The sequence below is a fragment of the Amblyomma americanum genome, chromosome 3 (genome assembly GCF_052857255.1).
Source record: "Amblyomma americanum isolate KBUSLIRL-KWMA chromosome 3, ASM5285725v1, whole genome shotgun sequence".
In the NCBI taxonomy this organism is placed as follows: Eukaryota; Metazoa; Arthropoda; class Arachnida; order Ixodida; family Ixodidae; genus Amblyomma; species Amblyomma americanum.
Genome location: NC_135499.1, coordinates 103,796,251 through 103,813,197, shown reverse-complemented (window position 1 = coordinate 103,813,197; position 16,947 = coordinate 103,796,251). Strand labels below are relative to the sequence as shown.

Sequence of the window (16,947 nt, the reverse complement as noted above, 5' to 3'; positions counted from 1 at the left end):
GATGACGGAAAAAATGGCGGAGCTGCGTCACGTAATCGGTAGGGCCATGACTTGCAGACAAAATGTGGACTGGAAAAATTCACCAGCAACACGTAGGGGCGACCCGAAAACATGTTGTGCCGGAGTGCAACGAAGATCTTGTTTCACTGAAACACGGAGGCTGAGAAAATCACTGAGCACTTCAGCGTCATCATTTTCGGCAGTTGGGCCGCTCGTGCTGCGTAAGGCCGCTGCTGCTGCTGCTACAGACCACCGCAATTATCGCATTTAGGCTGTCTTGTCGAGGTGTATTCCTTGTGAGACTGGGCGCCCCACTTTGAAAAGAATAGAACTGGTAGAATGCCCAGAAATGTGACCATGCCTCTAGGATTTGTAACATTGTGTTACTGCCCCACTGTATTCGGGTATAGGGTAACCACAGAATCGAATCACAACCCGTTCAGGCAGGGGTGATTGTATGAAGCATTCCAAGATAACCAAGCGACGACGTATCTCTGTGATCATGCTACTTTTTCGGGGCTGTAAGTGAGGAGCCTCTTTGCTGAGACGACGCCTGGGTCATGTGGCACCCCTGTAGGTCTTTATCTGAGTAAATGGCAAGTACATCTTGAACTTTGCTATAACAAGCCATGTACGAGTATAGGACGCGGTCCTCCACAGCCACTCCAACCAGCTCAGTTAATATGAGCAGACGGTTGGCGGCGGGCAGTGTCGACACTGTAACCATCAGGCTTCCGTCCTTGTTAAGGCGATGGCTGAGAACTTTCTCTTGAGCCGACGTTGCGGCCGCCGATGCTACGATATGAGGATAGGACTACTTCGAAAGAGACTCAACCAGACCTTCACGACACAAACATAGCCATAGTATCAAGCGAATATTTGCACGAACTTCTAAAAATATTCATTTTTCCCGAAAACAATATCTGACTGAAATTCGCTGCCTCATGATTCACCTCTCCTTTCTTCAACCTTTTGAGAGCCTATACATCGGACTGTACGGTTAGAAATGATGATTATTTATTAACAGTGGATAGTGTGCTTCTTTGTCTATGTGCGTGTGTTTTGGGCGTGTACTTTCACAAAGTGTATTTGCTTTATAACCTTGCTTATGTATGTTAATATTTTTCTTGTTGCAAATTGTAACTTTACAATTGTTGCTGATTCCAAGGCATAATGCTTACTAAAAAATGTATGTACCCTCTCCTGCTTGGACCGATTCGGTCTGCAGTATTCTGTAAAGAAATAAACAAAATAAAATAGGCTTCCCTATGCAGGATAATCATTCAGACTACAGGAACTCCAGTCCCATTTTTTATTTTATTTTGCAGGATCCAACCGTGAAGGATGCAAGTCCATCGTGTCTGTGTTTTCGGCCGAGGGCTCGCAGTGGCTTTTTCTTCTCATAGCTTCTTGTGGGCAGGGCCAGGTCTGTTGCCGCGAATGCATGGACAACTTTATTAGTAGTTTCCTATGTTACCATGACTGCAGCATAAAGTGCAGCTGGCGACGATGTTCCCGCAACTGGCGGCGTTGTTTCATGTCGGGGCGGAAGGTGCGCAGAGGGCTTTGGAGGTCACTTGACATGTTTCTCTCGCCAGGCGGGAACAACTAGATCGTCGCACGTCGAGCAAATAGCTCAGGAAAGTGCTAAAAGCTTTCGGCCAGAATAAACGTCGAAAATAGCGGTCTGGTGTAAGACAGCTTGTCTGTTAATCACCATATTAAAGTTGAAGATATTGCTTTTCTAAATTCAATACCACTAGCCAATTACCAGACGCAGACAGGAAATGACAGGGCTAGCGTTTGTCTTGTTGTTTTGTGTCCTTTATGTGTCTATCACTTGACTAGACATCATGCATTTAGGATTACACAGTGAAGTAGAAAACATCCTAGATTCCATACCTTCTAGACAGGTTACTTCCCCGCTTCCGAGGTGGAAAAACAAGAAAAGAATACTTTCATGTGAGTGCTTGCGATAGAACCCTGTTATTCACATCTTTTTTCTTTTGTTGGTGAAGTAGAGGAGTGCGGTCGATTGCACACAATTAATGTTGAAAATTGTTTTTTGAGGAAAAGAAATGGTTCAGTAATTATCTCATATCTCGGTGGACCCCCGGACCGCACCGTAAGGTAAAGGAGAAAGTGGGAGTTAAAGAAAAAAAAAGAGAGAGAGAGAGAGAAAGCACTTTATTTGCACCCGTCAGAGAGTATGGGTGATGGGTGAGACGCAGCTCCCCTTTCACCGTCTGCCTCCCCCCTAGACGTCAGACGGAATCAGTTGACTTCCGGCGGCGGCCTGGGCATGACCGATGACTTGTCGCTGTACTTGTTCTTCCTGGCTATGGAGGGAGGATTCCCATGACTCTCTGTTTCCATGTCGACCATTTAGCGCTGGGCAAGCCCACAGCATGTGATTTAGGGTTGCTATGTCTTCACAGTCTTCACAAATTGGAGAGTGCACCTCACGATGCCATTTGTGTAGGACATACGGATTTGGAAAAGTACCCGTCTGCAGTTTTCGCCAGATTACTTCTTCCTTCTTTGTGAGAGATGTATGGGGGGGAGGCAGGGTTCTCCTCCCCATTCTGTAGTGTTCTAGAATTTCCCTGTAAGTGATTAAGTGTCGCTTTTTGGACAGGGAGTATTCTGCCTGCGCTGGGGCCCGGTGTGTGAGTGCTCGGGCGACCGCGTTGGCGATCTCGTTCCCTGTGAGTCCACTACGGGGCGGGTGCCCATATTATGCTAACTAGGTCGTTAGGTACGTTCTCCTTGCCTGCTTGCAGAATTTTTCCGGCCTCTTTGGACACTTGACCGTTGTCATAGGCTTTGATTGCAGTTTTAGAATCGGTGATGATAATTCTAGTTGATGGGTTTGTGATTGCCAGGGCAATCGCCGCCATCTCTGCCTCCTCTGGTGAAGAGTGTCTTACGCTACAGCCTGAGATTAGCTCGCCTTTGTCGCTCACTACTACTGCAGCGTAGTGGTCTTCTGGGTACTCTGCCGCATCGGTGTACACAACCCCTTGTTTTTGGAGGAGGGAGCTTTGGAGTCTTTGGACTCTGCTTCTCCTGCGTTCCTCGTTGTGTATGGGGTGCATGTTTCTTGGGATGGGGGGTATTCTTAATTTGTTGGCAATCTCTTTGGGGATGGTGGTTATCCCCTCTCGTGATTCTGGGTTTTGGTAGCCCAGTTTCCTAAGGATGGATCTGCCCGTTTTGCTGCCAGTTAGTCTGACATATTGTGCCGTGAGTTTAGCCTCGCACATTTACTCTAGTGTGTTCGACACTCCTAGGTGGAGGATCGTCTCGGTTGATGTGCACGCTGGTAAATCTAGGGCAGTTTTTACCCCTTTCCTGATGAGAATGTCTACCTTGTCTCTCTCTGCTTTAGTTGTCTTTATGTACGGGATAGCGTAGGTGATTAGGCTAATAATGAAAGAATGAAAAAGCCTAAGTAGGCTCGCCTCCTTCATCCCCGCGTTTTTGTTTGCTATCCTCATGAGAAGCCTGCATGTTTGGTTGGTCGTGGCTTCAAGTCGGTTTATTGTTTCGGTGTTTCTCCCATTTTGTTGTATCCACATACCCAGTATCCTGATCTTGTCCACCCTTGGGACCGGGGTGTTGTTGACCAGGAGCTGGATATTAACCTGCTGCTGGCTCATGATTAGCATCTCCGACTTTTCCGGTGAGCATTTTAGCCCTATGGGTCTCAGATAGCTTTCCGTTTCCCATATTGCCATTTGTAGGGTGTCTTCTATTTGCCCATCGCTCCCCCCTCTGTCAACCCAAAGGGTGAGGTCATCAGCGTAGAGAGTGTGGCAGAGGCCCTCTAGCTTTGTGAGTCGTTCTGGCAGCCCGATCATTGCAATGTTAAAAAGAATAGGAGAGAGCACCGATCCCTGCGGTGTTCCCTTGTTGCCTAGCTTAATGTTTTTTCTTATTGTGCCCCCGATTTCTATGTTTACCGTTCGGTCCGTGAGGTAGCTTTTGATGTAGTTGTATAGCTCGAGTCCTACATTTAGGTGATTGAGGTGCGACAGGATCGCTTGGTGTTTGACGTTGTCAAACGCTTTGCTAACGTCAAGCCCCACTATGACTCTCGAGTCACTAGTGTTCCTTTCCAATACTTGTTCTTTGATTTGTAGCATGACATCGTTTGTGGACAGTTGTCTGAATCCGACCATGCTGTCTGGGTAGAGTTCCTTACCTTCCAAGTATCCGTTGAGCCTATTCTGTATGACGTGCTCCATGAGCTTGCCTACACAGGAGGTTAACGATATTGGCCTAAGGTTCTCAAGTTTGAGTTCTTTTCCAGGTTTGGAGATGAGGACTAGATTTGCTGTTTTCCACTCTCCGGGTATCTCCCCCTGTTCCCAACACTTTTGAATGAATGCTGTTAGTTGCTGGAAGGAGTCGTCATCGAGATTTCTAAGCATCTTATTGCTGATCCCATCTGGGCCAGCCGCAGTTTTTCCGCGGAGCTTGTTTAAGGCCGCTTGGACCTCTCTTATGGAGATTGGTTGGTATAGCTCCTCGTTGTTTTCGCCGCTATAGTCGGGCAATGTTTCGGTGTTTGTTTCCCCTATGTACCTCTCTTTTATCTCGTTGATCATCTCCTCCTCCGATCCCTGGAAATTGTGGGTTAGTCTTTGCATTTTTCTCCTGGTCTCAGCTTTGGTGCTGCCTGGGTCCAGGAGGTGTCGCAATAGTTTCCAGGCGGTGACTGAGCTTAATTGGCCGTCTAGTCTATCGCAGATGCCGTTCCAGTGTTGTCTATTTAGTGTTTGGGCATGGCTCTCAATTTCCTTGTTGAGAGCACCTATTCTCCTTCTCAGGTTACGGTTGCCCCTTTTTTGGGCGAGCTCGGTTTCTGCCTCTTTTTTCTTTTGCCACAGTTGTCTCATGTGGCTGTCAACCCAGTTTTGTTCCTCATCTAATTCCACTTCCTCCTCAGGTGCTTTGCACGCCTGCTTGATGCCATTGGCCCATTCAGCTATGTCGGTGATCTCCCCGCAACCTCCTCCGTTGGCGCGGAAGGACTGCCAATTGATGGATTTGAGGGTTTTCCTTTCCCGTTTGATGTTGACCCCGTTTTGGATAACGATCTCTATGATTATGTGATCACTGCCTAGGTTCTCTCTCGTGTTGTGCCATGTAGCCTCAACGTCCACTCCTATCATGGCCAGGTCGGGGGAAGTGTCGTATGAAACGCTGTTCCCCTGCCTCGTCGGTGCGAGCGGATCGTTAAGGAGGGTTAAATTGCACTGTGTCATGGCGTCCCATACTTCCCTCCCTTTTATCTGGGAGTGGTTGTATCCGCATGCTTGGTGTGGCGCATTAAAATCTCTTACTATTACGAGACGCTGCTGACCTTGTGCCAGTGCTTGCGCTTTGGCAAAGACCTCCCTGAAGCCGCAGCCTTTCCTAAATTTAGGAGAGCTGTAGACGTTCAAGACTAGCAGGCTGCGTTCTTTCCGCCTCTGCGGTATAATCTCCGTTAACACATAGTCAATCTGCGTGCATCCTACCTCATGCTGCATGACAGTGATATTTCTCTTCACCAGGGTAGCAGTCTGCGTGTTTGGCGACTGGCCTGGGTACGTTTTGTATCCGCGCAGTTTAGCGTTTTTCCCACATTCTTGCAGCGCGATGATGTCGGGACCATCGCGTCCCGCAAGGTAGGCTTGGAGAACGTTTCTTCTTTTTGTAAAGCCCCTACAGTTCCATTGCCATATTGTGTTTGCCCTAGTGTTGAGTCTGGCCATGATTCAACCGCAGAAGGATTTGTTTTTGCTGTTCTGCCAGTTGGTCAATTCTAGTTCCCATTGGAATAACTAGTTGGCTGAGCTGGACGGAAAGTTGGTCTATCCTCTCCGCGTTACGCTGGGTAGCTATGGCCGCCTGTTGTACTACCTCTTTTAAGTTCCTGCATGTCTACCTCAAGTTTGTCTGCCCTGCCCTCGGTCTTCGTAAGGCCTGAATCGGTCTTTTTAACTCGTTTTTTCTTTGGCGGTGTAGGTACCTCTGGCTCGGATTCAGACGACTTATCTTCCATGGCCTCCTGATGCGCTTCCGGTTGACTCATTTGAGCTCAGTGTTCTCCCTTTGCAACTCGATAATGTGATTACGGAGCTCCTGCATCTGAGCCTGTGTTTGCTCCTGGTAAAGTTTCCATTGCTCCTGTTGCTGTTTCATCATTTCGTGTTGTTGTTTCATTTGCACTTTGAGCTCCCTCACTATGTCTGAGTCATGGGAATTCTCCGCTTCCCAGCCTACCTTTTTGGTGGGTGGTGCCCCTTGCTTCTTGGGCGGGGTTGGGGTGGCCTGCTGCGGTAGCCTTGGAAAGGATGTAGACCGGCGTCGCTCCTTGCTCGTGGCCCGCGTCTTGCTCGCGTCCCGCCTGCTGCGATGCTCTGGTAGTTTCTTTTCCTCCTCCTCCTGCTGCTGTAGCTTCTCCCATTGTCGTTTCTTAACGATGTATGGGGTTCTGAAGATCTCCTTGCAGGTTCTGTCGCCGGTGGGGTGCGGCTGGCCACACAGCTTGCAGGTGGGGTTGCAGTCGTGTCCCTCGGTTGGGTTGGGGATGCCGCAGCCTCTGCACTTCTCCTCGTTGCTCTCGCATACGTCGGATCGGTGTCCCAGGTCTCCGCACTTATAACATACGTCGTACTTTTTCTTGTACAAATAAGAGTTCAAGATGGCACCTAGACACTTGATTTTCCTCGGTACCTCCTTGGTGGTGAATGTGAGCATGATGGTCTTGCTCTGTCCTAGTCGTCTGATCTCCAGCACCTTGGGGTTCTCCTCATGTTCTGCTATCCCCTGCTTGATCTTTTGCAGTGAGGTCGTGAGTCCTATTCCGCGGATGACTCCTCTCGAGAAGTTGTCGGTTACTGCCAGGTGAACGGTCACCTAGTGCATTTTCCCTTCAATGGCCAGATGCGTGAGGCGTAGGAGCTTGTCTCTTGCCTCCGTGCTGGGCCCGAAGAAGACCAAAATGCCTTGCTTCTCGTTCTTGACGAGCTGGTACGCTCTGTTCCATTCAATCTACGCATTTACATGTATGGCTTCGGTCAGGGTTGGTTCATCGTACTGTTTGACTACCATGCCTCCCTTGGGGCGGAAAATGATTCTCCAGCCATTCTCGGGAAGCTTGACTTGGTTCGAGGCGATCGATTTCTCCGTTTGCTGTTTGACGTTACGTTTCGCTGATGGTGGTGGGGTGTCTATCAATTTCATTTCTTCTGAGACGAGCTTGGTTTTCCTTGCCCATTTCTCCTCGAGGTTGCATTTGTTGAGTACAGTGATCCAATCTGGGGCGTCGAGCTCGCCCTTTTCGGCGCTGCGACCTTCCACGGCGATATTCATACCTCCTGTTGGCTGCCGCACAGCTGACGCGGCGGCACCGGGGGCCTCGGTAAGCCTTAGCCCTCGTTAGGCCTAGTAGCCGGCGTTCGGGTTAGCGCGTCGGCACACGGCTGGCAGACGTTTGGTTCTAAAATGGCGAAAAATCCACTTACGGAAAAAACGCTGGTGTCCGCAGAGTCCTCTCAACTTCCGATTGGCGATTTTAACCAGCTCTGGTCGATCCGACAACATTTGCCGCTAGAAATCACTGCAGGAAGACAGAGCCGACGTGACATACGTCAGCTCGCCCCGGCCCCCTAGCGGCCGAAAAAAGAGAGAGAAAGAGGTGCCGTGGCGGAGGGCTCCGGAATAATTTCTACCACCTGGGGACCTGTAACGTGCACTGACACCGTACAGTACACGGGCGCCTTTGTGTTTCTCCTGCATCGAAATCCGGCCGCCGCGGCCGTGAACGAACCGCGGTATTCCGTCTTAGTAGTCGAGCGCCTAACCACTGAGCCACCGCGGCGGGAACTCAGTGATCTCAGCTTTTTTCTGACAGGGTGAAACCCTGACTTCCGCCTTCGAAAAACGTGTCAAAAAGGCCTTTCCTAAATTTTTTTCTTCCCTCCATATCATCTCTAGTGTCAGCCTTTTGGAAATACAATACCAACTACTAAATAGAAAGCGAGAATACAATGTCAAAAAATGATGCCTTCAAGTGAACTACTATGCTTTTGAACCTCACAGCTAGGCATATAGCTCGGTAAAGACATTTCGATTGCTGGAAAGAAAATATATTTTACAAAGCTATGTAGACTATCTCTTTAACATTTAAATCAGCATAGCTCACTGCCTTGAAGGAAGTTTAATTCGAAGCTTTTATATTAGCCTCCAAGTTTTAACGCCATATACGTGAGCAGCTGTAAGCTACAACTATTGTCTACTTCAAAGATGAAGCATATTTGTAATCTGCTATTGTTCACCTCAAAGGGTAACCCGCTATTGTTCACCACAAACGTTGAGAGAGACTGTGAGTCAGTTTGCGACATAAAGTTCTCTTTTGGAAAGGAAGCGGAACGAAACTTGAGAAGGCAGTCACTGCTTATTAACTTCCTAAAAATCCTATAAGCAGCTGCTATCAGCCCTGTTTTCTTACCCGCTTTTGTGATGATAATTGCACCCTAACCACAGACCAGGTTCTCGTCTTCTTACAAGGACAACGAAAAAAGAATGGTAGTGTTTTAACATGTTAAGCCGAGTAGACGTCCGAAAGCAAGGGGTACGCGCATTGCCACAAGAAATGCACCATTTAAGACAGCTATAATCACATCGATGGGGAGATTTCAGCAGCGTTTGTTATAGCCTAAATAACGGCAACGCAGCCTGCTTTTAAAAACAATTACGTTCAAGCAAAGTGAAATTTTCTTCAATATTGCTCATTGTCTTCCTCTGAATGATCATTACTGACACACTGGGGAGGCGCATAAGAGAGATACAAAAATCAAGCACTAAAAATGCCCTTTGTGGTGGCGACACAATAATACGGTGATAAGGGATGCCACTTCTGCGCATCTTGACAAGGAAACTGCCTAAAAAGGAACAAAAATGTCATATACATGAAGGGGCTATTGAAATATTGTTAAATAATTTAAGCCACTTTTGTAAATTAACTTGAAAATACACATCTAAAATTTTGATGTCTTTCTACTAAATCATTATGGGCGAGTTTCCTCAGCGGGTTTCTTTAGATATTCCACGCAGCCATTAAAGAAGTACAGGCCATGAGGGGTTCTCCATCGAAAGTAAGTCTCCATGACAATGACTGTGTTTCTCACCGATAGCCTCCCCTACAAACTGGGCATGGGCCTGTCCAGTGGAGCAAACTTGCATCCATCGTCGCGCAGCAGTCCAACGGTCAAGGCGCACTTGCAGACTTTTCACGGGAACGGTCAAGTGGAGTCGGTGTTACCAGGCGCACCGCGCGTCGCGATAAAGGCACCTAAGCTCTTTGTACTGCCGTCGCCGAACACAACTTCGCTTATCGCGGTCCTACTATCTTCGTTTGTCGTTCTTGTTGCTGTAGTTCTCATCGAGCGCTCTGTTGCTTCCTCTTTCACTTCGGTACCCTCCTTTCCAGGGTCCTTGTCGCGAGGCGTAACAGTACAAAATCGCGCAGGCAAAATATTACATTTAAAGCAATGAGAGTACTAGAGTTGAAGCGGCCGAAGCATGCGGTCGTGATCGCGTAGTTGAGGCCAGAGGGAAAGTCTCTTTGTTTCTGTAAGATAGGGTCATTCTCATTTTCATTCCAGTTTTTACCTTGAACCTCTTTGACCCTTACTGCGGGCGAGAGCGCCCCGAGTAAAGGCTAGAACCGGTCGTTGGACAAAAAAAAAAAAAACACGTTCCTTGAACACTCTCTCGCGCCCCGAGTGCAATTAGTTTTCGCCGGAAAGTTTTTTTTTCGCTCAGTGTGTGATCATAAGTGGAATTGCTCGCGCAATGGGCTAGGAAAAAAAAGCGCTAGCCTTGCGATGCAGGTTCCGGAAGTACTGGCAATAGCACGTACGGAAAATAGAAAACAAAGAGACAGTTAATGAGAAATCGAGTAGGTTGGCGCAAGATGAAACATTTCTGTTACATTCCCTGTATAGAGGAACATCAGGCGAAGGCTGCGTTGCTATAGGTGCTCCCTAAAAGAGCAGAGTTGATCTTTGATCCTCTGCCTTGCACCTCAACGCATACAAATTACCCGCCGTGGTGGCTTAGTGGAATCGAAGTTGGGCTGCGGATGCCTCAATTTCGGGTCTCGACCGCTACGGCCTCGTTTTGACGGAGGCAAATTGCAAAACCACTCATGTGTTGCACGAAGTGAGACTGCATAGAACAATTCCAGGGGGTCGAAATTATTACTCAGTTCTTCACTACTCAGTCTCTTAGAGCTCACTGTACAGGAACAAGAAATTAAATCTCTCATACGATTCCATATTGTACCGACCGTGCCGTACAGCACCGTACAATACTGTAGCATACCATACCATGCCATACCATACCGTACCGTACCATACCATGCCATGCCATGCCATACCGTGCCATACCATACCATACCATGCCATGCCATACCATACCAAACCATTCCATACCATACCATACCATACCATACATGGCATACCATACCATACCATGCCATAACATGCCATGCCATACCATACCATACGACACCATACCATGTCAAGGTTACAATGTGTGTTAAGGCGCTCTTACTGCCTGTAGGAGCCACTGCTTAGTTCAGTGCATAGGAGGCAGTGAATGCTCCGCCAAGTCTTTTGTGGGAATCGAAGTCGCTCGAATACAAGCAGCGTACTATTGCAGCGGTTGGTAGAGCTTTCTACGAGCGGGCAGTTTCCTGAAAAGAAGAAATGCCAAGTGTAGTAGACAAAAGGAAATGCGTTCAGAAGAAGGCCAGTGACCCAATTTTTCGTACGACTCATAGACACCATGACATCAAGTGATTGGTCTTGTGCACATCAGAGTTTATTTCCGTTGGAACATTACTGTTCCAAATACTCACCGTCTTATTCTGTTTCGGTCATGCGTTAGAAACTACAGCTGTCCTCAGAAACAAAAGTACACGAAGCTGGGAGCCGCCATGGTGGTTCAGTGGTTAGGATGCTCGGCTACTGAGCCGGAGTACCCTGGTTCTAACCCGACCACGGCGGTCGCATTTCATGGAGGCGAAACGCAAAAGGCGCCCGTGTGCTGTGAGATAGCAGTGCACGTTAAAAAACATCAGGTGGTCGAAACTATTCCGGAGCCCTCCACTACGGCACCTCTTTTTTCCTTTCTTCTTTTATTCCCTCCTTTATTCCTTCCTTACGGCGCGGTTTAGGTGCCCACCGAGATACGTGAGAAAGATAGTGCGCCATTTCCTTTCCTCAAAACCAATTTTCAATTTTTCATATGAAGCTGAGCTCGATGGTATGAGGTAGATTTGTAACAGCGGAGGGGTTCGCGCATGAATAGTGTCTAGATAAGTGTAATAGTTTGTGCCTGAACTACCGTGGTGAGTTGCGAAGGTGGAAGAAAATAGCCGGAAGGGCAGGATCGTGAGTGTCTTATGCCGCGTCGAAGAAACTTGCCGCCTCATGCAAACCCGACGACTAGGAGAATGCCCAAACTCTCGTAACAGAAACCATGCGGTTCCTGTTAAGTGGGAAATTTATATTAAAAAAAAAACGCGCCACCGACATTCGCTTAACCACATTAGTTGTTCATTTTCATCACACAAATACTAATAAAATTTGATAGACTGCAGGGCTACCGAAAACAGACTCGCATAATTTACGTTCTTTACGGCATCACCACCAGAACAGCTCATTCAGACATACGGGAAAATGGTGTAAGCTCCGCTTTCGGCAAAAGCACGCCACAAAATCTGGGTATGGGGAGCGTGCGCGTACACGTATGTGGTGCACAGAAAGAGAACTTAAATCCGCATCCAATAGACGTTTCTGTTGCAGTTACGAATTACCTCTGATAAATAGCTGCGATGAGCTATCATTACAGCTGTAAAGTTCTTTGCGTGATACCACAGTGCTGCAGAGCAGCACACGTGGAAACAAGCGCAAAGCACAACGAGAAAGCAGTGCCGGACTTCGTAATCTTCCAGTGTAGTATGGCTATTATTGTGGACATGCTCAGCGTCCAGGTACTCACAGAGGATGGCAATCATAGGGATGAAAACATCGTACTGCATTAATGGTAACAATTAGCGCTGTTGCTTTTTTGCCACGCGTACTCTAACTTGGAAGCGAGTCTTTTTAGGTGTTTTCATGTGTCTTGTTATCGCTCTTCACATACTTCTTTGATCAAAAAGACAACAGAAGTCAAGAAAATTGTTATGGAAAACCGATTATTGCCTTTCAAGGTCGGCGCCAATATTTTTGTTGCAGGCATTGAAACTAAAATATCCACTCGCGCTTACACTTCGTTAGTTGCAGCGCGTGTTTTTCTGTCCACTTTGACAATAATATCTAATCGCTTACTATTGCCAAGAACTGTTTGCCTCAGGATTTTCTCACCAAATAACCTGTCCTTTATCGATGCAAAGAAGAGGAGACCTGTAGCAATACCAGTCGCCATTCTCATATTGTTTTGTTCCGCAAACCTAGGCAGGGAGGATCCTAATCGAGCGATAAGATAAGACAGGCAACCAACAATTGCCCTTCAATGAGGAACTTCCCCAAACAATATTTGAGCCCCACCCATGTGGTCGCTAAATTCAACATATAAGTGCAGTCAGACTTTGAGCCCCTGCACACCGGCGGCTTGTTGATTCTGAACGGCCTGCATCGTGTTAGCTGGGTGCTGTTCACATGCGCTGAGCATCTCTGACCAGCCAAACTCAGCTCCCAGGCGACGAGTGGTAAGCACGTTTGTTCCATTTGTAATCGTCTCTTAAATGTTCTAGATTAGGAGTATTTCCTAAGTTACATCTATCCAAAGGAACAAGAAAAGCGCCGCATATTGCTGACGTTAAAGCAGTATGGCCAAGCTGTTTTTATAGATTGGCAGCACCGCAGTGGAATGCGCAATTGGTGTAGTAGTAAAACCGAGTGATGTAATTCTGGATTTTTTTTTTCAGTGAATTCAGTAGCAGAGCGGGAGCGCAAATCAAACATTAGAAGTAAATGAAGAAAGAGAGGAAGGATATGCGTGCACGCCTCGCTTTTTCTTTTCGTTGTTGTCCTTAGCTCGCGGTGCTTCTCCCGGCTGTCAAATATTCACCAAGAAAGGCAGCAACATGTATAACTCAAATTCCCTTTATACCTATCTGACGACTTCTACACAGAGTTACTGATAAACTGGAATAATGTCCAATATAATGATGATTCGCAGCACTAAAATATGCATGTATTTTAATTCAGACGAGCGCGTCCAGAAGAGGCACAAAGCGCAAGTTGAAACTAGGAGTGAACATGAAGTGTGTCGGCATTTTATTTCTATGTTTACTTGCCGGTCTCACCGCTGGTAAGTAAATCAGTTTCTGTGACTTCGAAATGTGTTCAAAACAGTATTTTTCTTCTCCCCTTAACTCCTTTTATTGTCCTAGGAGTTGATAGTAAAACTTGACGTGTTCTTTCCAGATGGAGCCCCGACTAATGCGTAAGTTTACGGCGAACAGTGCACTTGAGGGAAAACCCTAGGTTTTAATTATTTTGATTGGGTAAAGTTTATATATGAAGCCTTAAACGTTCCGTGTAATGTTCCGTGTAATTGCCAGCGTTTGTTAGAAAAGCCCGTGTGCGCTTATAATACCCTACAATGTTGTGCATTTGTCTCATTTTGGTACCACTTACATTTTTACTTATTCAGAAAAACCCCAAATGTCCTAATTACGAGAGTATAACATGCTGAGAATGTGAAACACCAACACTGTAGAGATACCGAGAAATCGAATGCCAAAAAGAAATCGAGGTAAAAATAGTGATTGACCAAATAACAAGACTGAAAAAAAACATTAGAGAGAAAAACTGGGGCCAATATAATGTATCGGTACAATAAAAAAAGCAATAAAGCAGAATAAAGCGAGAGAAGACATTCAGAAGTGCGGATACCGCTTACAAACGTAATTCTCAGCTGGTAATGTTCTGTGGAGATGCTCTTTGCGGAGACGTATGGCGACATGCGGACGGTCAGACCTATAGTAATGGTACTTACCTCACTAAGAGACGCGCAATATATATTCAGGTATGGGCGATGTAGCCTCTTCTTTGACAGCTTTGATGGACGCTAGTCAGTGCCGTATTGTACAAGTGGAACTTACTATCATGGTGAACCCTTTTTTATCGTTTCCTCTTCATGCACAGTCGTACGTACCTGAGCAATCGATGACTGGCGCACTATAAACCTGTTTCTATTGCGAGAATTTGGATCTTGGATTTAAAAAAAATCTGAGTATTGTTGATCAGCGTGCTTGGCGTTGTGAGAAACGCCGTAACAGTTATCTGTTTTCTTCTCTCATTCTACAGGGGCCAAGATGAAGTCGGGAAAGGTGCGTATTATTCTGCGGCCATCTAAATAGTCCGAATGTTAACAAAGTCTAGACTGAATGTTGGAACATTTTCAAGATTCACAGGCCATCTTTCAGTATTGCAAGCAGCGTTGCATTGTGTCTTTAAGGGCATTAAAATAGCCCACATTTTTGTCACAATCAATGGGCCGAAGCAATGTAGTCGGAAGAATAGTTTTCAAGTCTTTGCAAACATAGCTTTGCGACCTGGTTACTCGCTCCTAATATATTTGAAGAATTCAGGATATTATATTAGGGCGAAAATGGGTGTAACTTTGCTTGTTTTGTGTAAAATACTAGAAATAAGATTACCTTTAGATAGCCCAGCGAACAAGTGCGGGCGCATTATTTCGGTTGCATACTCAGCAAAGGAACTGTAAAGAAAAACTGTATTATAAGCAAAGAATGAGGTGCTACTCTACGAACGTTTCATTAAATCTAATAAGCTTTAAAATAGACACATGGAAAAATTAGTGCGCATACATGTTATTTATGCTGAGCTTTTAAAATAAGGTTACAATTATTTTGAAATCTTAGAAGTAGACTCGCATTGCTCTTAACCTTTCCTATCAAATTCTTCAAGAATAGTACGTGGGGTGAGAAGAGGCCTGAGCGTTGTACGTGTGTTTGTGTGTTACGCCTTTTCCCTTTCTCTCTTCCTCCTCTTAGTCCCCTAATCCCTCTTCTCCATCGAAGGGTAGCCAACTGGAACCCCTTTCTGGTTAACATCCCTTTCTTTCCTTCCTCCTCTTTACCTTTCTATCTATGAAATTCTCCGTGCGCCGACACATCATGCCTCCGGAAGGAACACACTGACACTGCAGGGTGTTGTTGAATGCAGGTAACCTATGTATTAAAAGCGGCTACCTCGCACTTAGCTACCTCGCATTTTGCGCTTAGTGGCACGTTGCGTCCAGCAGCTTCTGTCTTCGAGTGTGGTGCTTCCATTTGCATTGGCTCAGTTCCTAAATAGTGAAGTCTTACGAATGTTTTTGCATTCGCCCCGTCGCACATCGGGCGTTATTTCATCCTCGTGTCTTCAATACCCACATATCAAACATTATTTATATGACTAAAACCGGTAGAGGTTTGGAACAATTTCGTATTTAGCTTTATAGTATTTCGAAGTAGAGCAGTTATAAAAGCCATGCAGAAGAATTGCACTGTAAAAGCAATGACAAGGCACCTCAACCCAAATCAAAGGCATATTTAGATTATCTATTTATGCACACTGCTTATCTCTTCTGACGTTGTTAGAGGAGGGCATAGTTATGTTGACAAAATAGTGGTCTTGAATTAGCAAGAACATTCAAGCAGTGAGCGTGTTAAGGAAAAATAACAAATGGTAGAACGCAAATACAGCAAAGCTACCACGTAAAGAATGAAGTAGCGGATTGAATAAGTCTACTGTCGATCGCATTGTGTAAATATTTACAAAATGTTGAAAAATGGTACTTATTACATTTATACAGATATGGAGTAAAGAATAAATATTGTCAACGTACACTGCAAAGGCACGAACATAGGATAAGTAGTTAGTATAACCAAAAACGAAAAAAAAACTACATAAGCATAGGTATTATAATAACAGAACAAAAGCAGGTGAACGAATAACCCGAACGAAATCACAAGAACAAGAACCAGGTCAATGAAAACTATATCGGACGTAGTCCTATGTTACCTCATGAAACAATTGCATTGTACGTGCTATGTAAAGGTGCAACCCTGCATAATTGTTGCTTTGTTAGATAAAGAGCCTTCCTGTTGTGTAAAAAGCCCACATTTGTGCTCGGAAGATCCAATGCAGACACTAAACAACACCCACAATTTCTTTTACAGATGGGGATTCTTTCTTCAAAGACTATGTCGTGGGAGATCTACAGGAACCATTAACAGGACTGAAGGGCGGCCTGCCTTGCGGATTAGGAGTGCCGTGCTTCGCAATACCTTGGCGCCCAGGAAGCGTCCTTCCTCAACCCCCGCGTCGCCCTCGACCTCGCCCTAACATTAATGTCATTGGATGAGAATTCGGGCAGCGCCAGTGCAACTGGATGCCGGGTATCAATACGGGCTGTACCTACGCACGTGTCCGCCGGAGTGTCGCTGCGCTGGTCTTCTAATATTGCTCGTTGACGTTCAGCATCCAAGAGAGAATATCGTCGCGTTATGAGAGAATATCGTCGCGTTCCTTCCTGTGTTGGATACGTGACGAATTCAAGTCGGCAGGTGGTGGCTTTGATGAGGAAAAATAAACGATTAACGGCTAATTTAGAACGACTACGGAAACTGCAATGAGGTGGCTTGCCTTTTGCAGCGACATCTGCCGTGCTCGCGGACCATTCGTGGGACACTTAATATTATCATGTGATCAAAGAAGGGGAGATTGACAGAAGCTGTCGTTACTTTGCCTACTAAGAAGAACGTCCAGGCGAGTCTGAGGAGAGACGAATAAGTAGTATTTCCTTTGTGGTGGCGTGGCCCAGATTACCCTTGCCCACGTCGGCGCTGAATTTAAGAATAGTGGC

The 16,947-nt window shown here is 46.2% G+C and overlaps 1 long non-coding RNA gene across 2 annotated transcripts; it reads left to right on the top strand.

Moving 5' to 3' along the window:
- The first annotated feature begins 12,623 nt into the window (after positions 1-12,623).
- LOC144123198 (uncharacterized) lies at positions 12,624-16,699 on the top strand. Of its 2 annotated transcripts, XR_013313041.1 has the most exons (4): positions 12,624-12,775; positions 13,278-13,380; positions 14,382-14,404; positions 16,262-16,699. It is a non-coding gene; the product is annotated as an uncharacterized LOC144123198 (long non-coding RNA). The 2 variants fall into 2 exon arrangements; XR_013313042.1 differs by lacking the exons at positions 14,382-14,404; positions 16,262-16,699 and adding an exon at positions 13,497-13,516.
- The last annotated feature ends 248 nt before the right edge of the window (positions 16,700-16,947 follow it).